At 38.2% G+C, this 11,894-nt stretch overlaps 1 long non-coding RNA gene across 3 annotated transcripts; it reads right to left on the bottom strand.

Annotated features, from left to right (window-relative positions):
• Window positions 1-2,928: 2,928 nt before the first annotated feature.
• Window positions 2,929-4,614, bottom strand: LOC131220566 (uncharacterized). 3 transcript variants are annotated; one of them, XR_009158686.1, is made up of 5 exons: window positions 4,309-4,614; window positions 4,097-4,185; window positions 3,820-3,895; window positions 3,373-3,461; window positions 2,929-3,209 (listed from the first exon to the last, which is right to left on the bottom strand). It is a non-coding gene; the product is annotated as an uncharacterized LOC131220566 (long non-coding RNA). The 3 variants fall into 3 exon arrangements; XR_009158687.1 differs by having other exon boundaries at window positions 2,929-3,182; XR_009158685.1 differs by lacking the exon at window positions 2,929-3,209 and having other exon boundaries at window positions 3,216-3,461.
• Between the last annotated feature and the right edge of the window lie 7,280 nt (window positions 4,615-11,894).

Raw genomic sequence — 11,894 nt, 5'->3', positions numbered from 1 at the left:
CATATAGGTGTCAGGAGACGAAAATGGGATACAACACAGGCTATTAGCGCCGGATTCGACAATCGGGAATTTCATGCGCTGGGTTTCCAAGTTCGGAGTGTAACACCTTAAATGATTATATTTATGATACTAATATATCATAATCATGATTATAAAAAAAATTATTTATTTTATAATTTAAAGTAGAATACCATTGTTGGCAATAAGCATAGTATTTGACGTCCTACTTTGTTTTGTAAGCTCACTAAAAGAAAATAAGCATTTAGCCTCAGTTCAAAATTGTGGCTAAAAAGGTTAAAAACTGAGACTAAAGTCTTTAACCTCAATTTTGCCTCAATTATCCAAACTGAGGATGGAACCTCAGTGGTTAAAGGCTTTAACATCAGTTTTGGCAACCAAGGCTAAAACGGCTTTTATAGCCTCGGTTCTTGTTAAGGGTCAAATATTGTATATCAGACCCTAGTTATTGCCTAGATTTATGAACATGGTATTGTTTAACGGCATGAAATAATCGTGTTTGTGATGCAAGGTGTGTTTAGGAGCTTGGACCGAAACATGGTGCTAAAAGCATGAAATTAACGCTCTGATGATGCCAAGGCAAGGGACAGACCCCAGGGGACCAAGATCGACGGACGTGCACACCAGAGATCTAAGAAAATCAATGAATTGAAGCTCAAATGGCCCGAAAGACGCTTAAAGTGCAAGATCACAAGGTTTCCACCATCCGTTTGGCTCGAAACTCCATACGTGGCTTGAGGACTATAAATGAACCGTACACGTCAAATTTGAGCCATTAGATCCTTGTGAAAGTGGCCCAACGGACACATCAGCCCCTAAAACCTTGATTTGGAGCCCACCTGCTATCCGGATACGTTTCAACTTCAGTCCCCACAGTTAAAATGAGATGGAAAAACGGATGGACAGAGCGGATTTCTCAAAAAGATCACAATGGACCCCACATGTACACATGCGTGTACATAGTACACTTTCACCGGCCATGCACCGGATCTCCCAAAAGTCGGTCAGCATGCGCTAACCGACTCTTATTCTTAAAAATCAAGAAACGTCGGGCGAGCGGACGGGAGGACACCGGTTTTGGCTAGTGGGTCCCACATATCATCCCAATTGACGATCAGTGCCGTCCATTGTGTCTCTGGGCTAGGTGTGACCCTCACCTAGGTGGCCTTTTGGCCCCATACACGTGTATGCACGTGGATCGTCGTAAAACGCAAGACTAACGGTGGAAGCAAAGATTCGATGGGCCGCATCAAAAGACGTACAGAAATACCCTTTTCCAACTTAGTTTTTCGAGAGGAACGCAATGGACGGCTTGGATTCTCCTGTTGAAATCAATAATGGGCCCCACCAAGCATCAGCGCCAATTGATTTACGCAACAGGCTCTGCGTCCGTAAAACGCAGTCGCTGTGGGCCGTTTGCCGATCATGGTTAGGATCGGACTGATGATCCTGACCGTCCAAAGCCTCGAGGAGGTGGGCTCGACCCCGTCCATGAAGCCAAATCAGAAAATCGGGACCGGCAGCCACCACAATTCTGAGCCGACGTAAGTCAGTTTCTAAGATCTGTCGCACCAAAATAGGGACTTGAGTGTAGCTACGCACGTTCTGCGAAAGGAGTGCGTAACTCCTTACGCAATATCACCGACCTATGCAAACCGACTCCAGCCAACGTTTCTCCACCGCCTTTCATAGCTATAAAGGAAAAAAGATGACAGAGAGAGGGGATCCAATCTTGGCTTGGGCTGGACGTGGAGCAGAGAGACAGAGAGTAGAATAGTTTTTTTCTTTTTCTTTTTATTTTTGTTTATTTTATTTTGTTTAAGGGATTTAGCATCATGTTGCTAGGCTAAACCTCTTAGCTAGGGCTGAGAGGTGAAGCTTGTAGCGTGATTAGTATGGTTGCCTTGCTTTAATTCATTTTTTATGAATTTTTGTGAATTTTAATTTAATTATAAAAGTATATTTTTAGTTTTTCATGGTTCGTTGTGACTTAAATTACAATGGATCTACAATAGCTTTATGTTTTCCATTATTGAAATTGTGAAATTAATAAAACCCGTAATTCATCATCGTCTCATGGGCATGGTAGGGTGACGAAACCCTACCTAAATTTCACAATTCTCTCATGATTGGCTGTGAGATTAGTAAATTACTGTTTTTTGCCAGTCTCCTGAGAATGGTTAAGTGACGGAATTACTTTAAAATCTTCACCATTCTTATCTATTGATGATTAGACCCATGAGAAGTTCAGCAATCGGACAAATCTCTTCTTACCAACTGGATAAGATAGGACTCTGATTCCAGTTGTGTTGTTGAATTATGCAAGGCAGCTTCCCAATTACTACGAGCGGATCCTTGGCACCCTAGTTCTCTACCTTTGAATTATTTAAGTTTTAGATTAATATTTCACCATTATTTCCTCAAATTCATTCGATTTAGATTTTGTCTTAGTCTAGTTCTATTTAATTTCAGATTACGTACAAAGTTTCAGCCCCTGTGGGTTCGACCTAGATCTTATCGAGTTTATTACTACATCACAACCCTATACTTGGGGAGTGAACAGTTCTTCAAGTGAAGCTAAAAGAAAACTTTTTTCGTTTAACTTCAATTGTCTCGAAATGAGGCTAAATCAAAATTTTAGCCTCCATTGTTTCCAACCGTGACTAAATCCAAATTTTAGCCTCAGTTGCCTCCAATTGCAGCTATACCTATTTTTAACCTCAATTCTTAACAACCGAGGCTAAAGCCTTTAGCCACGGGAGTTGTAGTCTTAGTTTGGCTAACTGAGGCTAAAGATGAATTTAACCTCTAGTAGTATCAATTGAGGCTAAATTCAATTTTTAACCTCAGTTCTCAACAACTGAGGCTAAATTATTCATTTTAATCAATTTATGAACCTGTGCACAATCATTCATTTTAATCATTTTATAATCCATTCATGGGAAACAGTTATATGTCCAACTTGTGGCAGATTCTGGGAAACAGTTGTTGATTGAGTAATGTTGCAGCTATCCATGGGCACCCGATTAAGTTGCCAGGTGCCAGCATAGATTCCATGGCCAGGGCTGCTTGATCATGTGTGTCGTACTGGTACCTTACAAATCCAAAACCTTTATCTCTCTTACATGCACTTCTTCAATGACACCAGCCCCAAGAGAATGAAACTGGCGATGGAGTTCAGTTGGAGTCGCCTGACGAATTGGCCATCGAAACAGGAAAAACAGGAAATGTCAGCATAGATGATAAAAATAAACATGCTGCAAATGATGGGGCATCAATTTAAGGGACATTTTTTTTTTCTCTCAATTGTACAAACCATGCAACCAACACAATGTCTCAGTTCTTCTATTTTACCTCGTGTGCAAGATTACCAACATAGACGGTTGAAAATACGGGGTTGTTTTCAGGGGCCTCGTCACTTACATTCTCTTGACCTCCTCCATCTGCAAAGTGACAATGGAAGCAGAGAACATTCGTCAGTTGACACACACCCTTCTTGCTTAGAGATCTCATACGTGCACAAATTGGATGAAATATCTCTACGTAATTCAGTCATGGGTGTCCATGTGCAAGCATCTGGATCAAGAGTCTGAACAGCTGCTGACTAGGTTCACTTAACTCACTTCCATTACCAATTCCGAGTCTGTTTTCTATTACAATTAGCAAAATCAATACTCAACATGCCCCAGTCCCACCTCAGAAATGGATGGATAATTCATGAGTCAACTACAGGCTTTTAAAAAACAAAGAAGAAGAAGTCAACTACAGGCTTTTAAACAGTGATAACTAAGAGAATAATACCCGCTGATTACGGAAAGAAACAAAGGCAAATCCCCTTGAGCGCCCAGTTTTATGATCCCACATAACCCGTGCATCTCTGCAAAGAGAATTGTGTAGACACCAAGTTTATAACCACATCAACACATGCAGTAGCAGAAGCTTCCCAAGTTTACTCAAGCAAAACAAGAAAAAAAATAGAGTTTCATCCTTCCTCCAGAAAAGAAAAAACCAGGAAAAAAAAACAGCAAACACTATAAACTATCAAATGCAGTACTCTGAAAAGCAGTAGGGAACTCACGAACAGCTGGAATACACTGAAAAGCATGCAAACAGAGTCCCATCAGTGATTTCAGGACTTAGGGTCACCAACAAAGATGTTGAAGTGGCCTGAAACACATGAAAACAACATCAAGAATGATTAGTAGAGAAAAGCACCATGGTGTGCCAACAGAGACAACAAATAATAAACAGTAAAAGAGAAAGGAAACAAGTATGGAAGCAAATAGTAACCTGAAGTAACCTCCCTCTGGCCACTGGCATATGCACAGTTTACCTTGATTGCCTGACCGTAACTGCAGAAGACAGAAGCCACAATTTGAGAATCAAAATCTAAACTGTGTTATGAAGGCAAAAACATTCCTCAAAATTGAGGGGACAAAAAAATGCAATTCAACAATTGCTCAAAAAATGACAGCAATGCAATAATGAAAGTTCCTCAGAAAAAATAAATCAAAACGCAGCATCAGAAAAACAAAATCCTAATAAAAAGGCAAATAAACTATGATTTCCCAAACGGCTGAAAAAGTAAAAATAAAAAAATAAAAAAAATAAAAAAATAAAATAAAAACGCAGTAAGTACAACCATTTCCCTAAGAAGAGGTTTCAGAAAGAACGCAAAAAATCGAAATAAATAAGCAATACTCAGATTATGTTTATTTTCCAGAAAGCCACTGCAACTTCAACCAAATGAAGAAAAATATATATATATATATATATATATAGAAATCCATGAAAATTCAAAGGTTTTTAACTGCAATTTCCAGATCTTATAAAAAAGGCGATTGTTAGAAGAATTTCCATAATAATAGAAGCAATTATCAACAACAATAAAATCCAAAAAAAAAAAAAAAAATCAAGAAAAAAAAATTTAAAAATCGGGAAAAACTCGTGAAATTTTGTTTATTCTCCAGAAATGTGCACAGCTAGTTCAATCAAGAAAAAAAAAATCAAAATAAAAATCTTCTAATCTAATTAAAAAAAAAAAAAAAAAAAAAACAATAACTTAAAATATTCTCCAGAAATGTGAATATTCTCATAGGGAAAATTGTTCATTTTTCTTCAAATGAGAAGTTGCCTGATCCAGTCCTATTTGAATATCGCAGCCATAATATCACATATTGGTAACATTGAGAAAGATTCATTCAAGGGATGAGTACATTCTCACTAGGATCATTTGATCCCTGAACTTAAGGGAGTGTTTGGTTGCTGGCATATTTCCTGGGTTAGCAATTCCCTGGTTAGAAGAAGAAGAAGAAGAAGATGAAAAGGAAGAAGAAGAGTTTGGTTCAAACTTTTTGGTTGGTTTCTCTTCTCCAAGAATTCCATTTCCCAGGTTTTTCTAGGAAAGCTGTGTATCAACCAAACAAAATTAAATCACTTCCCAAAAATACCAGGCCAGCTCTAACATTCCCCAGGAAACATAAAATCTAGGGAAAGAATTCCCCAAAAACCAAACTGGGGTCAACTAACAGATTGAGATCAAAAGATAAATTCTTGAGAATGCCCACCAAACCTTGTTGTACATAAGAGGAATGTGAATGTGACACGTGCAGGTTTGCACAACACATGACGCAAACATGTAACCCACCATTTAGATGTCATAGCTAGTGTTTTAAAAAGCTTATGATATGTTGCACGGCATAGCCTTCACACTACGTGGTGCATGAAAATAGCTTAAGTCGCATTTAGCATACATTACACGCTGCTTAGAATACATTGCATGTTATTTTTCAGTAAAACAGTAAATGTTTTCAATCTTCTTACATGTGCTATTTTCGTAAAAATTAGTTACTGTTTTCAATGATTTTAGTGAAATAATATGAACGACAATATTAAATCAGTCAATTGCTATTTTTGTCTTTATATTTACTCTTTCCCCAAATTTTCATATTATTTTAATTAAAAATCTATATGTAGCGGTAGATGATGTCTCACTCTTCGGAGGGGTGAATGCTACGCTACACGCTATTCGATATTTAAAACACTGGCCATAGCCTAAATATCTGGCAGGTACATATGGACCACAAATGCACATTGAAGCATTGTTCAATTCTCTAATGAGTGGATAGCATGATCTTTGGGCCAGGGCATTCCCACAGTGTGGCATGTCTAGTGAGCATCTTAGCTTGCACATGCATACCACCTCAGCTAGTTGAACCAGAAGTCCAGTGAAAATTCACTCACACAAGTCCATTAGAAGGCTCTGAACATTATGTGGAAACTTCTTGATTCCAAGATACCTCAAATGTCATGTACAACTTTATAAGTGTTCTTGACAGTTCTAAAATGTTTATCCACTTAAAATTTTCCTATATTAACATCATATGCACCATACAACTTTTGGCAAGCGACTAGTTATCATTCTCAAGTATGTGCTTAGAACATGAGAAACACTCCTCCCATCAGCAGTATGAAATAACAACCAAATCTGGCATCACTAGTATTCTCTCCTTAAAAAGATTGAATTATCATATCTAACTTCAAACCAAATTAAACCAGTGAAACAAAAAATGAAAATGAAATTTTCTATTATATATAAGAAAGTGACCAACAAAAGAGGGTTAAATTTCAGAAACTTAGCAGCATCAATATATACTCCGAGAATGCTTCGACAGGAGATTTTTTTTTTGCTACAAATAAGAAAAAACAATAACATAATATGTAAGCAGAATGTATTGGTAAGAAGATCCAAAGTAATAGATTGAAACATAAAGATTTTCCGAACCTAAATCCATGGAGACTATTCAAGTAAACCATATTTTATTAGTAGCATCAGGCCATAGAGGAAAGACATCAACCCATAGAAACATAGAAGATGGGGTTGAATAAGATCTAGAATGTATTCACAAAGCAAACATTTAATTCTTTTGAATAAAAAAGCCAAATCATTAACTTTCATGGCACCCCAACTCCAACGACACAAGCCTAAGTAGAGGAGATCTCACTAACATTCAATTTGAACCTGAGATCTGGGGTTGAATAAGATCTAGAATGTATTCACAAAGCAAACATTTAATTCTTTTGAATAAAAAAGCCAAATCATTAACTTTCATGGCACCCCAACTCCAACGATACAAGCCTAAGTAGAGGAGATCTCACTAACATTCAATTTGAACCTGAAGATCTCCCCTCTGAATTTTCAAGGAGCCTTGGAGATTTTAAAAATCACCGGAGGCCAACAGAAAAATGATATTTCTTATAAAATAGATTGATTGTAGAGATTCAAGTGTTAGTTGTGACTGATCTAAAGAAAAAGGGTACCATATTTTGCGACTCAAATCATACTTGTTCAATTTAACCCTTCCATTTCATCAAATCTTTCTTTTCTTTTCTTTTCTTTTCTTTTGTTTTTTTTTCCTAGAAAATATGATTGAATGTTATAAAGTGCCAAAAAAGTGACCAAAACAGGAGATGCAGGAGCGTCCACCTGCGAGTGACCCTCTCATCACTTCACATGCCAAGAATCCCATAAGAAAAAAAGAAAAAGAAAAGGAAAAAAAAAAAAATGGGGTTCAAAAACACAAAACCCTGCCAGCCTCAGTCGAGTGGATTTGGGTCACACCGGGCAACCAACCTTCCCAAGACAGACCACAATAACTATTTGATAAAGAGTGTGCCATTCAGTAGGGACAATCCTTCATGGTACATGGTTCTTAGAAGGAATTTGAACTACGATAAATGAGCTGATCTGCAGTCCCTGTTAGGGATGCTTCATAGTCCAATGATCCCCTACTACTGCAGATGAAAGAGTGTGGAAATGGTAAAGATCCTGTAATTCACAAACTGTCATCACGTTTGTTTGAGGTTCGCCCTGCAAACAACACATTTGCAAACCCTAGCCCTAACACTCCACTATTCCAGACTATTGCAATTGGATTCGATTGTGCATCCAAACTCACTCTCAAATCTCCCCTCAGCAATCCAATGGCATGCAATTCCAACAAAAAAAATAATAAGAACATCCAAGAAGAAAAGGGTGATCGCCAGATCGGAATGGATTCAAGTGATTCGCATCTCAAAAGACGCCATCTCCCCTCAGCGCTTAAGGGCCTGTTTGGATGCCTTTAAGTTGGGTAAGTGGGAAGTGACTTACAGGTGGTGTTTGGGGGAGAAAAATCACATGTAAGTCACTTACAGGCAAATCTACCAAAAAACTGCAGGGGGGCTTCCCTGTAAGTCACTTACAGGCTCAATGGTCAGATTTTTAAAAAGAGGGGAAGAGGGAGAAACGCACCAACCCACCAACTACCATTATAGCCATGAAGCTCCAGCCAATGAAGAAGAAGCACCAACCATTGAAAACGGCAATCTCTCTCCGTCTCTGCAATCTCTCCCCCTCCCTCTCTGCAATCTCTCGCTGCAGTTACCGCCTTCCGTCATTTCTCCTCCTAAAATGGTAGGGTTTCATCCACCCTTTTTTTTCCTCCTTTGAAAATGGAAGGGATCGCATGCTGACTATTCCGTAAAATCTGTGGGATCCAGCATGATATAGGTATTTGATCCACACTATCCATCCAATTTAATACTTAATTTTAAGTCATGATCCTAAAAATTAGCTATATCCAAAGATCAAGTGGACCACAACATAAGAAATAGTGTGAATGGAGTGTATACCGTTGAAAATTTTTGGGGGGATAGAAGTTATGGATCAAGATGATTTTTTTTTTCCTTCATCCAGGCATTTGTGATCTTATGAACATGTTGGATGACAAATAAAGATCTCTATGGGCACTAGAAAGGTTTCAACGATCCAATCAACATTTCCACTGTTTCCTGTGGCATGGCCCACTTGAGCTTTGGATATTCTTAAATTTATGGCTCAATATCTACATCTAGATGAAAAAAAGGATAGACGGATTGGATAAACCATATACATTTATAGTGGGCCCAACTGAATTTACTTAGTATAAAAAAAAGTATAGCAGCAACTCAGTACGCAGTCTGATTACGTTACTGGTAACACGGTAGTGGGTGTTACCCCTACCGTGGGCCCACCTTGATGATCTGTTATATATCCACTCCGCCCAACCGTTTCTCCATCGGGGATTTTAGGCCCACCTTGCTTGTGTTGCCAGGTTTTTCACAGAGGAAGAAATGGCATGTTAAAATATGCTGCAGTTTCTCTGCCAGGGATTTTAGGCCCACCTTACTTGACATTTCTAAATGGTTCGGATTTTCTAATTTGCATGGATTGTGGGGCATTTCCATTCATAGTAGACGCCCATTGAGATTTGATTGGTGGGACGTATGCTTACTATGTAAGTTTTCATTGGCCAGCAACCACACTTCCCTTATATGGACCAGTGGCCTGGATCAGAAAACCATGAATGCATCATGTATCTGGTACATAAATCCTATTTATTCTTATGGCCCTTGCAACCAAGGCCATTGTTCAAATGGACCCACTATGGATGGACCATGTCCCAATTCTTCACTTGATCATTAATAACTGTTCAACTGCAAATATCCACGGTACATTTGATTCTTGATTTCTATAACTGGAGCCATGGTTCAGCAATCCAGATGAATAGGCTGCAGTAGAGCTGACCATGGATAGCATTTCTTCAGTTTAACGCGGGCCAGTAATGTACACTTTGGAATAAGTCCTATTCAAAGGAATGAATGATTGGAGAGTATGATTCCCAAGTGAAAAGTTTTAAATGTAATTTCTATAGTTAAAGAAGACATTGGTAATGTAATTTAATTAGTAGATTTTCTATTAATGTTTTTAAGTTTATTCTCAATGCTTAAATTGAGTTATTACTCCATATTATAGATATTTTGAATTCGTGGGCCCACTTTTATAGCCCACTTGATGATTGGTTTAGCTTAATAATTATCTCAAATATTTATCTTGATGGGCATAACAAAATAACATATTTGATCCCACCATTTTTTTATATGATTATAACATTTTAGAATGATTCCCTAATCTAAGCTCTGCTCGATGTGAATATTCAGCTTTCTACCTGTAAGTAACTTACAGGTCATCCAAACAGAAAAACTAACTTACCTGTAAGTGACTTACAACTTCCATCCAAACAGGTTACCTGTAAGTTACCACTTCAAAGAACTTACAAGAATCCAAACAGGCCCTAAAATTTCATGCAATTCCAACAAAAGACATAACAAGAACATCGAAAGAAGAAAGGGTCATCGCAAGATCGGAATGGATTCGAGCGATTCGCATCTCAAAACACGCCATTTTCAATTAAATAGAAAAGAAAAACCACGAAAATAGAAACTGAAATCACTTACCGTTTTCTTCTCTTGAATCCTTCCAAACGATTCCTCCATCCAAAGGTTTGACTTTTCCGCAATTCTTAAAAACGCGAATGACTTTGCTTCTGTTTGCTCAAGAAATCGGTTCCGTCGATCTTCTGGAGAGAGAAATGGAGAAAAACGGATTCTTATAGGGATATTGAAACAGGAGCGCTTCTCGCATCTTCCAGATGTTTACATGAAAAAGAAATCCCCCAAAAGCCTAGTTTTTCCGAGATCTAACATGAAAATGTGTAGAAATGGGGTGTGGAGGTAGATCTGAGCGTATACAAAAGCGATCTAGGGTGTCGTACCTGTTCTTGGGATGGGATCTGAATTGAGAGAGAGGATTGAAGTGAGAGAATGGAGGAGACGGCAAACGGCCTAGCCGAGAATGAAATTTGAGGAAGGGCCGACCAACGAGGAAATTTCCAGATGTGGGGTCCAAATTGCTGTTTATATGTCATCTAATCCAAAAATCAGGTGCGCCCCATCCCTATAAAGAGAAAAACCTAAAATAAATAAATTTAGGTAGGTCACAAAAAATGAAATATAGTTTTTAGGCGTGGCTGTACATTGTTCTCAGTGATATGCCCCACCTGAGATCTTGATAGGGTCAGTTCTTTGAATGCAAGGTGATCGTGATGAGAGTCGCTAGATCCACGGTTTAGATTCCACATACATATTATGGGTGGGCCGGGCTGGAATATATGATATTAACCGTTTGATTCTCACGCACGTGATCATGCCCCATCTTTTAACAATCAACGTTCAATTTTCATACATTCGAGCTGTGTGGGGCCCACCTTTTGGTTTGCTTGATCACTGCGTTGCTAGGGGTTACGGTTTTCTACCCTGGGATGTTTGCGTGGCATCTCTCATTTATGGTGGGACCCATCGGATTCAAGGGTTTGTATGTTCTGTTGTGCCCCGCTGGAATGAATTGACATCCCATGACATTATTTATTTGCTAGGCTCATTCGGATGCACTGGGACCGAAGATTATTTATAAGTGGACGGCTGAAAATTAAAATATTCCAATGTCCATATTAAATGGTTTAGATGGTAGACTTTTATCCTGTGTTGCATGTAATTGAGGTTAAAAAGTTGACTTATGGTAAGAAGCAAAATAGTAGGCTTTTAGCCCCTGTTCCTATATAATCGATGTTAAAAAGTTGACTTGTAGCTTTTAACCTCCATTGCTAATTATTTGAGGCAAAATAATAGACTTTTCCCCTCGGTTCCTATATAACTGAGGTTAAAAAATAGGCTTTTCACCTTTGCCTCTATGCAATTGAGACTAAAAAGTAAACTTTTGGCCTCGGTTCTATGCAACCAAGGCTAAAATGTAGACTTTTACTCTCAGTTCCTATGCAACTGAGGCTAAAAATGTAAACTTCTTACTTCAGTTTCTTAGCAACCGAGGCAAAAAAAAACTTTTAACCTTAGTTTCTTAATAACTGAGGCTATGAAACACATTTAGCTTCTATTTTTTCAACTGAAGTTAAAAAATTGTGGTTAAAGACCTATTTTCTTATAGTACCGGTGGTCAACAA

Source organism: Magnolia sinica, chromosome 12 (genome assembly GCF_029962835.1).
Source record: "Magnolia sinica isolate HGM2019 chromosome 12, MsV1, whole genome shotgun sequence".
NCBI lineage: Eukaryota > Viridiplantae > Streptophyta > Magnoliopsida > Magnoliales > Magnoliaceae > Magnolia > Magnolia sinica.
The sequence above is the reverse complement of the archived record's forward strand: the minus strand, read 5'-3'. Positions and strand labels throughout refer to the sequence as shown.